Source organism: Pinus tabuliformis, chromosome 5_1, assembly GCF_031772625.1.
Source record: "Pinus tabuliformis cultivar Carrire ecotype Pingquan chromosome 5_1, CPIR1, whole genome shotgun sequence".
NCBI classification, from domain to species: domain Eukaryota; kingdom Viridiplantae; phylum Streptophyta; class Pinopsida; order Pinales; family Pinaceae; genus Pinus; species Pinus tabuliformis.
Window position 1 is genome coordinate 107517062 of NC_142305.1, and position 19254 is coordinate 107536315.

At 38.9% G+C, this 19254-nt stretch overlaps 1 pseudogene; it reads left to right on the plus strand.

Moving 5' to 3' along the window:
- The window catches only part of LOC149163654 (uncharacterized), a 185326-nt pseudogene that overhangs the window by 64045 nt on the left and 102027 nt on the right, over nt 1-19254 (plus strand).

A 19254-nucleotide genomic window follows, 5' to 3' on the forward strand; every position in this document is an offset into this window, starting at 1 on the left:
TTGTTGAACGCGGGTCAGTAAAAGACTGCACGGCTTCATAGGCAATTTCATATGGACTCAAAGGCATAGCATCACCAAATGAGTCTATTTCATATTCAGAAGGAACGATCCAAGGATCATCATAAACAATGGTGTCTGATGTAATCATATGAATGGATGCAAACGAAGACAATGCGTTGATTGGAGGAAAATGAAAAGTTCCCAGTAAACTGGCATCTTTAACTAATCCTACTCCAACATCCTTATATGGGATAGTCGTTTTACCGACATGCTGAATACTCTCTGAAGAGGCTGGATCGGATGAAAAGTAAGCCAGCTGGTCTATTGTTACGATCTTTCCATTATGTGGAAACTTTATTACTCGGAAGACCGATGAAACGACCGCTGTCATAGCGTAACACCAACTTCGACCCAAGAGAAGGTTATAGTCTAGAGGGGCATCAACCACCTCCACATCTAGACTAACGGTTTTTCCTTCAACCCCTATAGGCAAATCCTGTAGAATGCCAAAAGGATGAAACTCACGGCCATCAAAGGCCTTACGAATTGTCGGGGATTGATTTAGTGAAGGAGAACCAAGCGATCTCCAACACTGTATCAACATAATACACGTTGAAGCTCCCTCATCAATTACAGTCCGATGAATAGGCCTGTTCTTGACTATCACTGGGATCTGGAAAGCCATTTGATGAGGTAAACGCGGTGTACTATTTTCTAGATCAAAGATTATTAGGTTCGGGTCCTGAACATCAATAGCTCCTGTAGCCGACAAAAGTAATTTGCGCTGTGCTGGGCATGATTGCAGCACTTCCAAAGCCGACATTGCTGAAGGTGAAACAGCTAAGTCCTCAACAATTTTATAATTCTGGGCCACTCTCGCATGTGGATTGAAAGTAGACTTTTGAAGTATACCCTTGGCGGGCGGTTTGATTACTAAGTCCGGGTTAGGTTTCTCGATCTGTAGTGGATCGGAACCGGGAGCTGAGGTTGATGGATTAGAATGAGAAGATTCTGCTTCTTTGCCATCAACAGGGCTTTTACTACCATAATCTTGCGATCGAGTCGCAATCCTTACATGGGACATCATCAATATGGGTTCTTCATTGGCATTCGAGGAAGAACCTATCATCTTGCTATCCTTCTTTGGAAATGGATCCTTCAAAATAGCAGGAGTTTGGGAACCTTTGACAATCTTTGCAACCTCTGCCCGATGAGGGAAATCTCTTGTAAAATGATCCTCTTCACAAATAAGACAAGGATATCGAGGTTTGCGTTTTTCGTCATTCGTTTCCGACTTTTCAGTTTTCTCCTTTGGAGTTTTGTCTACTTTATTCTTCTTTTTTCCTTTCTTCTTTCCACCGGATTTTGATTTAGTTGTAGATGACTCTACAACGTGAACATTGACGGAAACCTCAGAAGAAGAATCTCCTGTCGGGGAAGCAGGCAAGGTTATGATAGGAGAAGAATTATTGGAAGACTTCTTCTGACTTTTAGTGTTCACCGTACCAATCATGCCATCAGCAGCATGAGATCCCGAAGGAGCAGCAGCGATTTGATTTGACTTAGGAAGATCTAGGATCTTTTTGTGTAACGTACCTGACTGAGTATAAACTAAGTCAAGGTACTAGGCTTGAGCAATCACTTGCTCCTCAGTAACTACTCCGGCCTTAGTTACGTCTTCAGTAATCTTCGGTAACAATGATTTAACAAACCATTCAGCTAAGATCTAGTCTGGGATAAAAACTTTCACTAACCGCCTTCGATGTCTCCATTCATGAATATGATCAGAAATATAAGTGGACGTCGATTGCTTTAACGAAGTTAGTAACTCCGTGCCATTATCATATCTGACCGGCAACTGAAAATGAGTTAAAAATGAGGTAGCTAACTGGCTAAAATTATAAAAAGAGGCCCGTGGTAACTCAATGTACCACTTGGCTGCAAGACCAATGAGAGTGCGTTGGAAAATATGTAAGCAGATCGAATCGTCCGAGATGGAATTAGAGGCACACCAGAGGTGGTAAGTCATCACATGATTCGACGGGTCCTCTCCAGATTTACCTTCGAACTTGGGAATGTCACTGGGCAACTTGTTCGGCATTGGCGGCCAAAACGAAAGATAATTAATTGGATCATTCGTTAGGTGCGACAAATCAGGCAAGTCCAAAGTTGTGATAAACGGTAACTGTTGATTAGGATCTCGAAAACTCTGGGTCACGAGACCAGCCCCAGGAGGAGGATATCCGGGATAACTTGGAATAGGAATCACGTTCGGGATATTGTATCCTCCCGGAAAACCAGGATTAACTAGACCGTACTAGGGTTGTTGTGATTGTTGATAAGTGTACCCAGGATACGGTTGATACTGGTAAACTGGCTGCTGGACAGCAGGACCGAATTGGTACTGTCCCTGGTATGGTTGATAAGTGAATTGTGGTTGACTTGTGACAACCGTACTTAAACCAGGTTGTCCTACAGGCATCTGAACCGTAGTTTGAATCATGGATCCAGACGATGGTAAAGATGTCTGAGGAGTAGATACAGGAACAGTAGAAACCGGAGCCGTCGATAATCCAGAAGTAAGTGGGGTAGATTGAACATATGTTGCGGTAGTTGCAGCATTCGTTTGAGATGGAGTACGAGGCGAAATAGGCCCAGACTGAGAAACTACCGAAGGTACAGAAGTTTGAATATTAGACTGGACTGGTTGCTGGGGTGAACCAGAAACTAAGGGTTGTCCAGTTTGAGATGACAACTGTACATTTGGTTGCAACACCTGTTGAATTTGCGATGGATCCCACACTATGTTCATTCCAGGGTATTGACCCATAATAGGTTGAGGATATTGAGATCCATAACCGGATTGAGGGTAGGATTGATAATTGAAAGGTACATTTCCCGTACCTTGGACATAAGATTGACCTTGGGGTGGTTGGAAACCTTGACTCGAGTACTGACCTTGGGGTAGATACCCTTGAGGCATGTACTAATACTAGGGTTGACCTTGAGGTATAAATTGATATTGAGGTTGACCTTGGGGTACATATTGAGGCTGGGGTTGACCTTGAGGAATGTATTGCACCATGGGTATATACTGTCCTTGAGGTTGCCCCCCAGACACAATTTGTGTACCTTGAGGTTGTCCCCCAGGCGTTAATTGAGGCTGCCCCCCAGGCGGTAACTGGCCACCTTGAGGTTGAGAATTGGGAATAGAACCTGACATCATGAAAATGTCTCCTACGCTCAACGGTTTATTACCATTGTTTCCAGTTAATAACCCATGTTCAATGGGTTGAGGAGATTCTCCCACAAAAGTACTAGAAAGTGACTGATACCCAGAGGGAATAGAAGGACCGCCGTACAAAAAGGATTCAGGCAATTGAGTAAACATGGACGACTGACCAAAGATATTTACAGGACTATAAAGACCCCTAGTTGGATAAGGAGCATGAGGTGGTGAAAAACTTAACCCTGAGTTGTCCAAATAATTAGTTAAAGAAAGATACCAAGTAGTACTTCTAGGTGGACTGTAAAAAATGGATTCACGCTCCCTTAGATCAATAACAGGTTGATTTTCAGGGATAGGGATGCCTATTTCTTCTTCTGGAGCAAGTTCTTCAATAGCTATCAAACCAGAAGGAAGCTTTTCGGTGATGACTCTTTCTACCCTAGCTGAATTAGGAGCACTAGAAGTTGGAGATACTAACCCCGATGTTGGAGTAACAGGTTCAGATATCTCAGGTTCTTTGCCTATATCACTAGTAGATGAAAAACTACCAGCAATTTCGGAAACTGAAATAGCTTCAGGAATATAACCTGTTTCTAGAGTTTGGTAATCAGGATGAACAACCAACGAAGACTCTCCTTCTTCAGGTGACCCTACTTTACTGCCACTAGGAGTTACGAGGACTTTCAAACCTTCGTAATGACCCGGGACGTCTTGAGGAGGTTGGCCCCGAAGTCTACGGGACTTCCTCAATAAATCGGCCACAGTTACAACCTCAGGAGACTGACCCCGAAGTCTATGGGACTGTCTCGGTAATTCAGCCACAGTTAAAACTTTTAACTACTGCACACGCAAACAAAGTAAAATCTCAAAGCAAACCGCCTAAAGTCTCTAAAGAACCAAACAAATTCGAATCACACGCCTATAGAATCTAGGGCGTCAAACCACACACAAACAGTAACCTTCCGGACCGAAAACACTAGTTGGTGATGAAATCCAACATCGCAGAATTCAGTACAGAAGTGGCGGGTGGAACAATTACCCCGGCAACCTGCTTAATGAATAGACTGGCACAAGTTCCTCCACTTTAACCATCTCGAGTGAAGTGAACCCCCCAGAAAATCCAAGTGAGTCTAGCCGACGTCTGCTCCAGGTACAGTGGGATCTTCCCTCCACCATCACCTTAGGAAGAATCCTAAAGATAATAGTCACTAAGGTCACCAACAGCAACAAATATACCTGGGGGAACAGTCTACGATCTGATACACACGCAAGGGCAGAGTAGCAAGCTCAATCCCCTTGCCGGCTCCTTGACAATAATCCAAGGTTTACCGACAAGTGACCCCAGGCTCCTTGACAATGGTTAATCTGAGGTTTACCGTTTGTAGTACGTGCATATCTGGCGTCGTTCCCAATGAAGGAGGATTGATTCCCTCAATGGTTCGTACACGATCTCGTGCTTTTCCTTTAAGAGGAGCTTTCCCAGAGCATAAATGTAACAGTTGGATTTATCCTACCACAAGATAAGCTACTTATTTGTTTTTACTGTCTTGGAGAGTTAATTACTCGCCTACCTCCAAGACACTAGCCTGATCTATGTTGGTGTATCAGAGCCCCAGTAAATAAAAAGTTACTAAGTTAATTTTACTTTAAGCGTTAATTTTTATGGCTTTTCTTTAAGACAATAGGTAGCGGAGATGAAACTGATGATGTGTAGACTCGACTCAAATCCACTAAAAAGATGCACCTAAGATGATTTAAACTATCTTTCCTTTTCAATGAATTCCCTAGCTAAGAGAGTTGGAGAATGCAAAATTTATAAAGACAACTTTTTTCGCAATGAAAATCAAAGAAACATTCTCTTTATCTTTTCCAAAGCATACAACACATGACCACTAATTATTTCACGAAAATTTCCTTTCTCTTTTCAAAGACTTCAAATGCTACTAAAACAAACTTTCCTCAAAAGAGATTTTGTATTTTTCCTATTTTAACAAAGCATGTAAAACTACTTAACAAAAATTAAGTTTAAGATCTATGAAAATCTAAAAGAAATTTACCTAAAAGAAAATCTAAGAGAAATTTACCTAAAAGCAAATCTAATGAGGTAAAAGCCTACAAAATATAATTCCATGATGTTTTACTCGGTTAAAATTCAACCAAGGACTAATTCATGCAGAATCATAAACCAGTCAAAAACAAAAATAAAAAGCTTTTTTTCTTTTTCTTAAGAATGAAATTCACAGCTTAACAAACAAGCCTTCTCGAAATTCTGCAAAGAGACAACACAACGGTAGGTTTCTCAAATAAAGGTGATTTTACGAAAGGTCTAACTCCTAAGAAAACTGAAAAGACCAGGGATATCCAAGGTTTTTACAACTTCTAAAGCCAGAGTCACTACAAGACCAATACAAAAATCAAACCTAGGGCTAGAATTTCTATGAACTTCACTAAAACCCTTGATGCTAATGAAACAAGCTTAGATGAAAACTTCTGACAAGTAACCAGTGGCTCTGGGCAGCAATAAATAAACTATAAACAAAATCTAATAGGTAAAAAGGAAAAAATGGAAAATTTCTAAACTTTTGACAGGGTACGTAGGCAGCCTGTTTGCACAGGTGCGGCCACGCTCTATGTACAAAGCAGAAGTGCGTACAGGTACGCACTGTGCTTAACACAGAGGGTGCGTACTGCTCTCAAAAACAAGAAAAATAAAAACTAACTCAATCCTAAGCTATTCCACCCAAATTCACAGTCAATCACTCAAAAACTAGAAAGAAATTGACTTTTCTCAAATCAAAGTATCAATCAAAAGAGAAATCAATCAAATCCATGGATTCCCCAGCGGAGTCGCCATTTTGTCATGCAGGAAGAGTCAATTTTGCGGAAAAAACCGACCTCCCTAGAAGCTAAGGCTTTCTAGCGTCAAACAAGACAATCAAGCACTATCTTTCCCTAAATATGCATTTAAAATAAAAGTAACCAGGTGTTCAAGTCTTACCTTTAGTCCAACGCTGTTTGTAGCAGCCAAGCCTCTCCGATCCAGATGAGCTCCTTCTCCTTGAAGCCTGCATTCACTAACAAGCAAACGATTACATAACACCTGAATAACTTATATAATAAAACATATTCATCATAAAGACCAAGGAGTTTATGAAACAAATTATATATAACAACTTGTTGAGAAAAATGAACTTAATTGCATTAATTGGAAACAAAAGAAACCATTACAACCAGTGCCTTGGTGTTGTGCAGGTCCCTCCTAGGGTCCAGCAAGAGTTCTCCTTTACTTTGATCAGCTCACCCACTTCCAAATGAAGCTAAGAAAGGATGGGAATCTCTCCTCTCAAGCTCTATAAGGGAGTCCTAATTTCAGCAGCATCTACCCTTAGGAATGTTCAGCTTTCAACCTCCCCTCCCTCTGGCCCAATGTCTGTATTTATAGTGCTTTGGAGGAAGTTAATCAGGTCCACCATCAATGGGATAAGCCACTCTTTCAATGGGATGCATGAACCATCTGGAGGCGCTCAATCCACGTCAAACCATCTTCTAGAATGCTCTAGATTCGACCACAAGTAACTTTTTTGAAGTAAAACTTGCGCCTTTTGACCTTTACAGGAGTACGCACCCACCCCTTTACAGACAGAGCGTACAAGTACGCAGGTATTATGAACTTGAGGTGCGTACACGCAGGTAAGGGTAAGAGAAACTGCGTAACCAGAGTTATATTGACGTTTTAAAGACTTTATCTCTTTCTTGGAGTTTGACATGAGGAGCAGAGGTATAAGACTTGCCAAGGAGAATAGTATGACAATTGATGGAGCCATACTGACTGCAAATAGTCATGGTTACAAATTTTAGTGTAACACCCTTGTCGAGTTCTGACACAGAGTCGGAACATGCATCTGATTTTGAAACCTTTAGCTTAGCCACCAGTGACTGCTTGGCCCGACAATCACTTGTGTTGTGATTGGAGCTCTTATGGAACTCACACCATTTTCCTGTGTCCTTTTTCGGCTTCGTGACACTATTATTTTCTTGCAGCATTGGCCGGTTGTCTTGGGCCACCCCGCCTTGGCTTTGTCCTTTGTTCTATGGTTTGGGGGCACCTTTCACTTGATTCATATTCATAGATCCAAAGTCTTGCTTCTTCTGTTTAAAATGTTGCTCGAACTTGATGTCATATCGGCATGTCGTGCCAAGCGAGGATATGTTTAGGAATTTTATTTCTTCCTGGACGTACTTGTGTAGGTAGCCATGGTATTTGAGTATCAAATGCTACTCTGAATCCTTAATACCCAACTTTGTACGAAGGGTATGGAAAATATTGGTAAACTCTGGCACGTCTTGGTCCCTTCCTTGCTGCAGCGTGGTCCACTTTATGTATTGATCCTCATAGCTTCCGACAGGGTAGTACTACTCCTTGCTGGCATCCCGGAATGAATTCCAGGTGGGTGCAGATAGTGAACTGGTATTTTCATCCTTCTGCTCGCAGTAGGTTTCCCACTAGTCCTTGACATGGGGGGTTGCTTTAAGAAGAGAGAAAACAATCTTTTCTCGACTCGAAAATTCATGAACAAAAAAACAACCCTCTAGCAGATTTAAACATTTATCTACAGCATCTATGTCTATCTGACCCTCGAATATTTGGATTTCAAAATTAACTTGTACCTTAAAGGGCATGGCGTTTCCAGAGTAGCTGTTGGAAGGCAATGTGTCGCCTCTGGGTAGCTGCTGAAGGATCTGGGCAAAGCTGTACATCATCGCGTTCCTTTGTTGCTCGAGGGCTTCTTCGAGCAAGATTTTGATAGGATCTCCTACCCCCTCGTATTTCTTCTCATCTGCCATGGGAGGCCATCAGGATTTGCGAGGCTGGTCTTGCAAAGGTTCGACCACTTCAAGACCTAACTCCTTATATCCCGACCTCGTTGGGGACATGCAAAGAAAAACAAAGAAAAAGCAGACCGCTCTAATACCACTGATCTAGATTTAAATAGGAACGTAATAAATTACAGAGATAACCATAAACATAGAGATGCAGTGGAAATAATACTTCATTTCATTAATGTAAAATACTGAAATATGCTTACAAACAACAATGGAAATAAACTAGCTAGGGCAATGGTAGCTTATCTTTGAGAAGAGATGTGGCAGCTACATGCCTCTGAACTATGTTACAATGATGCTTGAAGGCATATTTATTGTTTAGAAACATGGGAAAACCCTAAACATCCAAAAACCTAACACTAGAAGATGAAACGCCAAATTATGGGCCCCGTTTGGGTAAATTGGTACATCAAATTCCCGGGGTCGTAACTTTGGCATACGATATCCGTTTGACGCATACAATATCTCGTTAGAAAGATCTATCTGAGAACTACAACTTTGGGAAGAGAAACATCAATCCAAGAACCCATGTTGCTCCCAGGTTTCCAAAAAAACGTCATTTAGGGCCTCAAAACAGCTCCAGAAATTCAGGACCCAAAAAACTGCTAAAAATAGTAAATTGTGCTACAATTAAGGAAACTGAAAAGTTGAAAGAAACAATGGTGGGGGTCCAAGTGGACTTGGTGGGTGGCCACTAATATCCACCTGGATCACAAGGAGGTTTTCATGTGTTTGAGTTATCTGTATCTTATGCGTTTTAATGGCATACTTAACATCAATAAGGGATTCTGTCAAAGGCCTTCAATATCCGTTTCTCCTATGTGAAACAACTGGGCTCATCGTGCTAACCCTAATCCTCCCATTTCCTTCACCATCCTTGGCCACACCCTCGTTTTAGGCCCATTGATCCGCAAAATCAAGAAAAATGAGGACACCTTCGAGGAGAAGGATGGTAGCCCTAATGTTGGCAAGATACTAGCCTTCTTTTACTATGAATGGGTGTGATTCCTTATTTTATAAGGTGGTTACCTAGTCTTCTTCATGTCCTTCTCATTGATATCCACAGCCTCTATGGTCTACATCGTGGCTTGCATTTGCACAAGAAAGCATATCACCTATGCCAAGGTCATGAGTGTAGTGCCTAGGGTTTTGAACTGTCTCTTGCTCACTTTCCTCTGTTACTTCCTCATCATGTTCAATTACAACATGACATTGATGGTAATTTTCATGGTCATCATTCTGGTCATGGGCATCAACGACACTATGGCCTTTGGTCTTTGATGTTGTGGCTTTCATGTCATTTTTCCTAGCCATCCATGTCTATATCAACACCATATTGAATGTGGCCAGCATGATCTTCATGTTGGAGGGCAGATATGGCAACGATCTGATTCAGAAGAGAAAGGATTTGATTAATGGGAAGATACTTGTGGTTTTCATGATCATCTTATTCTATTTCATGCTCTATGTTAGGATTCAATGTGTCTTCAAAAAGAAGGTTGAGCTCATCGAAAGCCAAGGCATCAACATACTAATATTTATGATGCAGACCCTACAACTCTTCATGCATTCAATGGTAACTGCATTAAAATCACCATTTCCCTTTCGAAAGAGAAACTCTACTGTAACTCTCATCTTTCACGAGCCTATGTCTTGGTTTAGCAAAATTTGGATGCCTACATTCTAGGCACCTAGATCACGGCCATAGTTGCTGCAAATGAAGTCTTCCTGGCTATGACGAATCGTCACAAGGCTCTCATCTGGTACAACCTCAACAAAATTGTCCAAGAGTCCAGCCTCATTTCTCTCAGTGCGCTACCATGATCGTACCCACCTTCAAGTGTTGTCTTCAAGAGCAACCTTGTCGAGATCGTGAGAAAGCCCATGCTCAACGCTTTTAGCCAAATGGGATCATATATCATGGGAAAAACCTACCCTTTGTTTACCAATAGGCACGATGCTATTTTTCTAGACTACGCTTTCTTTCATCCCAACACCAAAGTCTTGAACATCCACACAAGGCTCCTATATACCATCCTCTTCGATGTGCATCTTGATGTTGTGTTCTCTTCCATGTTAGCCCTTGGCTAAGAGAACCTTAAAATTCTTGTTACTGAGACAGTTTGGACATATAAGGGCTACAAGGATGAAACCAATGCTAGCCTTAACAATGTTGGGGCCTATAATGAAAATCACAGACCTCTGAGACCCATATTTTTTAAGCAATGGAAATGCATGACTAAATACGATATGTAAGTCCATGAATATCTCCCCAACATTTGTCATATTTTGACTTGATATTTTTTTTGTGCCCAAGTGGATACAAAGTTGTAAGACCATGTATTGTGGAGGCAATTTACTGCTAATGTGTTCCATTAATAATTTCGAAATACTATTCTCTTCCCTTCAGTGATGTGTTGCAATTTTTACTAGTAAATAGGTATTTCCATATGCAAAGCAAACTAAAGAAAGTTACTCTTGCTATCATTCATTAGCCCCATGAAACATTTGATCAATTGGTGCAATGGGAAGTCTAAAAAGAGTTTAAAAGCCAAGAAATAGTACTGAATGTTTTTTGCACAAATGTTACAAAATTATTTCGTAGTGCCTGTTTTCTAATTTATTATTCCGTTACTACAAAATTATTTAGTAGTGCCTATTAAAATTTTGTATTATAGTTTCGAGGAAGATGAAATGACTCAACTTATTTTCTCTACCAACTCTCCACATCCCATACTTGCTCCGTGACACAAGGAATGATCCCACACACCTTTCTTCGTCAAAGATTGCAACTTAGCTCAAAGATAATGGTCAGTAATCCAATCTAAAGGACATGACAACACTCAAAGTGCAGATACTTTGTTTCAACAATCGGTTCAGGGTAACTACCTCACTTTTCCACTCTTGAACACCATGGCACATTCCTCTGTGGGTTGTGATACCATTCCAACAAGGATACACAAAATATATGAACCTCACAAAGACTAAGGCTATAATTCTCAGATTCTTAATGTAATTCAATGGAATAAATACATACTTTTAAAGATAAAATATGCACAGGAATAAAATTTCCTTTAGCAACAGTTCACAAGTAGACAATGATTGTCTTCAAACTAGATTTGGAATCAATTCAAAACCACATCAAATTACCATCAGGTTGATCATTCAACTATGACATTCACATATAAAATAATTCCATGTTCACACAGAAGGAGAGGACAACTATTTGCAACCTACAGGACTGCAATTTTACAAAGAACAATGATCCCTTTCTTCTCCTCCTTCTCTCTTTTTCTTCTAGGCATTGGTTCTCTTTAAAAATAGAACTAACATGGGACAACCAAGAGTCACAAGAGATTAATAATTTCATCTTCTATACAAAACAAAGGAAACTAAAAAAACATATTTACAACAGAAAATATATCCTCAACTTGTTAAAAAAAACCAAAACTTCTCATGAATTAAAGATTCAAAATTTCTAAACAAATATTCCCCCCAAACATATTTACAACAGAAAATATATCCTCCACTTGTTAAAAAAAACCAAAAACTTCTCATAAATTAAATATTCTAAACTTATAAACAAATATTCCCCCCTAGCTTTACCATGCAACCATCCCATCACATTGGCAATCTTTGTCCAGTCTTCATCTAATTTTGTGGTTGGTGTATGCATGCCCCTACATCAGGGTTCCTAGAAAAGAAGAATTTATGAGCTCATGTTGATAAATTCTTTCAAACAATAACCTACTTTTTGTAGAGATGCCACATTCACCAAAGTAGAATCTTCAAACGTATGACCTTTCCACTTCACCAAGTATTCTAGATATTCCTCCCCTCTAGTCTTGTTTGCAACCTTTGTGGCCAAAATCATTTCATCTTCCAATTTTTTTACCATAGGCATTTGTTTTACCCACTACTACTCAATGACTTCACCATTGTCTCTCTTTTTTGTTGATCAGTCTTTCTCGCCGACTAGATAAGTATACAAATCACTCACATTGAAAATTGGTGAAATACTCATGTGTGAGGTAACTCCAATTCATAAGCATTTGCAGAAAAATTGTGAAGTATCTTGGAGGGACCTAAGTTTATTATACTCCCCCCTTGGAAACCTCTCCTTTCTTAGGTGAGCTAATACCATGTCTCCCACCTCGAATTTCACTTATTTTCTTTTTAAATCTACTTTCTTCTTGTATTTGGAGTTATTGTCTTCTAACATCTGCTTAACTTTATCATTTAACTCACTCACTTCGATTGAAAAATATTCTCCTTCAGCACTTCTTTGTTCCATTCTGCCCAAATATCGTAGCTCACAAACTACCTTAAGATGCATTCCATACAAAATTTGAAATGGAATATTCCTTGTGCTACCATTTGGTGAATCATTATATGTGAACTCCACTTAATATAATACACGATCCCATTGCTTCCCTAGACTTATAGTCACCAGTTTGGTCTATCCTTCAGAATGTGGATGATAGGTTGAACTGAAGTTTAACTTGGTTCCAAATTTTTTGCACAAGTTTTTCCAAAAATTCCTTATAAACCTTATGTCCATGTTAGAAATTATACTCTTCGACAAACCATGTAGTGAAATTATTTCATTGAAAATTAATTTAGCCACATGTGTAGCATCACTAATTTTGTAACATGGAATAAAATGAGTTATCTTTTTTAATATGTCCATGACTACAAGTATTGAGTCATTACCTTGTTGATTATTTGGAAAACCCAAAACAAAATCCATACTCACTCAGTCCCATGGTATACCGGGAATGGGTAAATGAGTATATATTCTAGCATTTTGGCTCCTTCCTTTCACTAATTGACACACCCTACACCTACTCACATATTTTCGCACATTCGATCTCATCTTTGGCCATAAATAGAAATGGTCTAGTTGCCCAAGTATTTTTTCAACTCCAAAATGTCTTTCCAACCTTCCATTGTACTTCTCTTGTATCAAATTCTCTCTCATAGAATATTTAGGAATGCATATCCAATTGTTCTTGAATAAAAAAATATCATTCAACATGAACTCTTTCCATGGGTTGCTATCTTTGTTCACATGGTTCTTTCATGCATCAAAAGCTTCTTGAAAATCAACATCAATTTCATACAATTCCTTTAAATAGTCAAAGCCTAAACCTACACTTGACTCTCTTGCATAATCAAACTCCTCCCGCTTAAGGAATTGGCTACCTTGTTTTCTTATCCATTTATATGTTTTAGAACAAAGGTGAAACTCTATAGAAATTCAACCCACTTGGTGTGCTTATGGTTCAACTTGTGTTGTTGCATTATATACTATAATGTAGAACTATTATAGAACAAAATAAACTCTTTGGTCATTAAATAATGCCTATAATGCTTTAAAGCTTGAATCACAACATAGAACTATTTGTCATAAGAAGAGTATTTTTGTTTTCAATCACTTAACTTCTAGCTAAAATATGCAATAGGTTTATCTTCTTGGCTCAGTGCAGCTCCAATAGTTGTCCCACTAGCATCACATCTTAGTTGGAAAAGTTGATTGAAGTTGGGAAACTTCAACACTCGTTTCTCAGTGATCTTCTTCTTCAATAGTTAGAAAATTTTATCTATTGTTGTTTTCCAACAAAATGGTTATCTGTCCTTCTTGATTGTATCTATCATAGGAGTGCAAATACCACTGAATTTCTTGATAAATGTTCAATAGAAGCTAGCTATTCCATGAAAGATTTTGACTTCAAAAATTCTCTTAGGTGAAGCCCAATTCACAATTGCCTCTATTTTCTCTAGATCCCTTTTCAATCCATATTTGGAAATGACAAAACCTAAGTATGCTAACTCTGGTTTCATGAAAGTAAGTTTCTTTAGGTTAATTAGCAGCTTTTCTTGCTACAATATTTCTAGAACATATCTCATATATCTGAGGTGTTCTTCCTTAGTTTGAATAAAAATTAAAATAGCATCTGAGTAAACAATGACAAACTTACCAATGAACTCCTTCAATACTTCATTCATCCACTGCATGAATGTACTAGGTGCATTTGTTAATCCAAATGACATGACCAACCATTCATACAACCTGTCATTGGTCTTAAAATTTGTCTTCCAATCATCCCATTCTCTAATATGGATTTGATAGTAACCACATTTAGATCAATATTTGAAAAGTAGGTTGCTCCACTCAAACAGTCCATCATATCATCCATTTGTGGCAATGGAAATCTATATCTAATCACGATCTTGTTGATTTCTTTGGAATCTATACACATCCTCCACTCTCAATGCTTCTTTGGACTTAGTATGGAAGGCACAACGCATGGACTCAAGCTCTCTCTTATCAACCCTTTGTTTAACAACTCCTAAATATGTTTCCTTATTTCTTCATTTTCCTTGGGTGTCATTTGATATGCAACCTTATTTAGAAGGCTTGCTCCTGGTATCAAATCTATATGGTGATTGATGCTTCTTTTTGTTGGAAACTCACTTAGACAATCTTCTACTACAATGTCATTAAATTCATGCAACATTTCCTTAATTTCCATGGGTAATTCTGAAATTCCAGTGTGTATAAGTATTACCTTTGGTTTGCGGATTACCGTATAACTAACCTCCTCTTTCTCCATTTTCTACAGAAATTCTTTACTACTTAACAACAATGATTTGGGGATGTTTGTCTTAGCTGCACTTTCTTCCTTCAATGGTACATGAGTATGTTTTATGCCATCCTTTTCAAACTTGTAGCAATTACTCTCTCCATCATGTATCACGTTCCTGTCAAACTACCATGGTCAAACCAAAAGGATGTGGAAGACATCCATATGCATTATATCACATATTACCTTGTTCTTATATCTTCATATCTAGAACTCAAATTCACTATCCTCATTGATGAGCCTCATCATTGGGTAATTATATGGGCCTTAATTCACCTCCTAGCTTAGTCAAACCAACTATTCTCACAATTTATTGCATACTTTTGATTATATTTTGTTTATGAGATGAGTTAAAGTTGGATATTTTACTTTGTGGTATAATGTGCATGTAATGCAGGAATAAAGGATAAAAGCAAGGAACTGTGGAAAATACCTTGGTCAAAACTCGATTGGGACAAGGGAGAGGAACTATAAGAGGTAAATCCTCCTGATTTTCTCCATTCCAATATTCCTCCATTAGCTCAGAGTGAAAACAGCCAAATCATGAGGAATAAAAGACAACCGAGCAAGTGAAAGTGACAGAAACTAGTTTATCTTGAGTGGGGAGCCAAGCCTCCCTAATGGGAAGGAATTCGTTGAAGACTTCAGATGTATAAGTAGAGATTCTTAGGACCTCAGTAGGATTCAGATTCTTATTGTAAAACTCTACTTTATTTCTGAGTTGTAAGATTTGTGACAGTTTGTTATGTAATCCATGGTTTTTATAGTAAATATGAGTTCTGTTTTGAGCTAGCACTAAGTTAACTCAGAGGGCTAAAGCTCTTGGGTTAGGGCCCAACCTGAGCAGCCAAAGCTCCTCTTTATTGTACATGTATGATAGCATAGATTTCTAGTTCTCTTCATTTTCTTAAGTAGCTTTTTGGTTTTGTTCATTTGCTTAAGTAGTTGCATTTCCATTATAGCAGTATAGCATAGATGATTCATGGTTTTTCTATTTACTTTCTTAAGTAGTTGCATTCCACTTACAGTAGTGTAGAGTAGATTGGTTGTGCTTTAGTTCACTTCTATTTGTGTCTTCTTTAAGTTAGCAGGTTAGTTAGGAGGAAAAGGTCACCATAAGGTTGTCCGCAGGTGTCTCGGCCTCACCTCTTCTCTCTGGGACCATGACTTGAGGAAGAGACCCTTCAACAACCCCAAAAACAAAAGTTTCTCGTTCTTGCATGAGCTATGGAGTTTTTTGTTTGATGCAATTACTTGTTCATCCTCACTAGGTTTTTTTGTCATTTTCATTAAAACCTCCTTCAGCACGTTCCTCACGCATAATCCCCTTACTATCTGATCTACAACAAATCTGCCCAATCACCATCTGATTCATTAGTTTATCCAATTGCCACCTCGCGTGAAGTCTTCCACTTACTTTATGCATTTTAAATCCCCACTGTCGATCTACCTCGTCTGATCTGATGGCTATCACGTCACCTCAACACTTTATGCACCTTAAATCGCTGCTGTCGGTCTGCCTCGCCTGATCCGACGAACATCACGTCACCTGATCGCAAACTAGCTTGGCCGATCTCCACCATTAATTAGCCCTGCTTGATCCAACGACTATCGTTCAATCTCACGTGGATTCTTGCACAACCGTTATCCGCCTGAGAGCATGTGAGAAAAGTGGTTTTCTCATGCTACGTGTTGCGCAGTTAGGCTAATCACTTGAAATTTCAAAATACAACTTACAACTTTAAGGGCACACAAGAAACTACTTACCGCCTCCGAAAAACCACTCCATCATTTTTGCATGTTTTATTCCCGCGATACGATCTCCACCATTCATCTGCCGATTAATCATGTTTGTCCATACATTCCCTTAATTACTCGATATAAGCTCTCCGCCGTTCATCCGCTTTGATACCCTATTCGTCCATCTGTTCACTTAATTCCTCACGATAGGATCTTTGTTGTTCATCTACTTCATTACCCTATTCGTTCACCTATTCACTAAATCGTCCATGATAAGATCTCTGTCGTTCATCCTGTTCATTAACCCTGTTCATCCATATATTCACTTAAGCCCCCACGATAAAATCTAGACTGTCCATCTTCTATTCGTTCATCAATCAAACTGTCCCTATGCACTACTGCGTCCTTACATCCTCCTTTCACCAATTTCGATCTTCGACTGTTCTTCTGCTTGAAAAAAGATTTAGTCTAGTTTCTTTTCTTGCACCTTAGTATAGTTTGATGCTCTTTACTTCTGCAACTTAGATAGAAGCATTAGCTTAGTGATTGATTTAGCAATTTTGCTTAGCATAGTTGTTTACTTGGTTAATTAGGTTATGGTGTGAGTTAGCATTACATGTTGTTTTCTTCATTACTGCAGTAGAGTAGGCCTCTCTTAGAATAGATTTTCTCTTCTTCCATCAAAGAATTAAGCTTCTTCTGACCCTATAGAAGTTTGGATTGGAACCCTTAGGGTCTCTTTCTAGATGAGAAGTGACAACAGGAAAGACCTTCACTTTTACTTGTGCATATAGCATTGTCACCTCCAAGTTTGTACGAACCCCGGGTTGATAGGTAAAGCTGGTAGCCTTAGGATTTGCAACATTCTTTTTGAAATACCTAGGCTTATCACTTATTCACTAACAATTGGTGTCACTTTTACATCCATGATACTTTGTATGGTGTTGGGTGTTTAATCCTCTCCAATCCCAGTTTTTCACCATTTCTAAGGAAAAAATATTATGATTGCTTCTATTGGCAATCAATACCTTGCAGCTCTTCATATTTTCTTTACACCTAGTCTTAAACAAGGATATTCTTTGGGTTGGTTGAGCATTTTTTGCTAGATTCAACAAGACTTTATTCATCATCAATGCCTCTCTGGTTTCTAGCATATTTTCTACCTCAAGTGCTTGTTCTTCTGTCACTTATGGCTGAACTATATGTGCATGTATAAATTCTTATTGTAGATTAACTTGATAATGCAATATAACCAAAGAAAAATACTTTAACCTACTTATAAAATCAATTTGCGGAAGCTTAAAAGATTTGAGCAAGATCAAGATGAACACATATAACCAGAAGAAGAATCAATGCACATGAAACACAGAAGAATACTCAGGGGAAAGCCTCAGCTAAAAACCCCACTATCTATATTATCATAGTAGTTGGAAATATCTCAGAATTACACAAATCCTTAGCTCTCACAGCTAGCCAGCTCTCAGTACAATCCTCACAGATGCTCACATGCAAAATAGACTTCTCATTAGCCTTCTTCTTTACCCTCCAAGCTCATATTTCCTTGTGATGTTTCTCCTGGGTGATCCTCCTGTTACCAAGTGGAACACTGATCTCACACCCTGCAAAACTGCGCAATCCTTAAGGAATGAATTCCTTCTGCATGCATGAGTTTTGTTTATAGGAAAACAAATGCAACGGATACTATCCATGTCCTTAATATCAACTGGGTACTTCTCATAATAGACATGCATGAGTTAATGATGAGAAAATCTTTAGCTATCTCGAGTACACTAGTTGAGTGCATGCATGCATCAACTCACTGATAACTCACAATTAGTTCCTTAAACAGTTTGGAACTAATTAGCTGGACCTAACTCAGTAAACTGAGCTAACTGATTAAAACTAAAATATAACTCAATCTTATCTCCTTAATTAAGGGATAATCTCCTTAATTTAAGGGATAACTGCTGCATGACTTCAGAAAGACTTCTAACTTGAATTTCTCTAACTAATTAACTCAAGATGAATTAATTAATTATTTTTCAAGCAGCTGGTGAGACTGGATTCGAATTTTAATTAAAAATTTTAATTCAAGGACAAATTAAAATTGGAATATTCTTGTTGCCACATTTCAACACTCCCTCTCAACAAGAAAGGGATTATCTGCCACCCGTATCTTGTCTCTTTGGAACTCGAATTTACACTTTGACAATGCCTTTTTCAAAATGTCAGCATCTTTCTCCTCTATCGAAATATACTGCAGCGACATGATCCTCCACGCTACACATTCTCTGAGATGATGGTACCAGATATCGATGTGCTTGGACCTATCATGAAATACTGGATTCTCAGAGAGTTTGATACAAATCTGATTATCACAGTAGATCACAGTTGGATCCATCCTTTGATCAAGCAAACCAGCTAGGATTTTCCGCATTTAGATGGCCTCACATGCTGCCTAACTTGTAGCCATGTACTCAGCCTCTACCGAGCTGAGTGCAACCGAACTATGTTTCCAGCTATACCAAGAAACTGCAGTTGACCCAAGGTTGAAAATCCCTCCTGATGTGCTTTTCCGATCTAATGGGATCCCTGCCCAATCTGCATCAGTGAAGCTGTTAGATACCTATACCAATAGGTTTCATATTTCATGATTGGCAAAGAAGGTTCCAAATATGCTCTGCTTTGGGGATGCAAAGATCCCATATTTCCAAAAGAATGCAATATGTGTACATAGCTTGATGTTGAATGAAT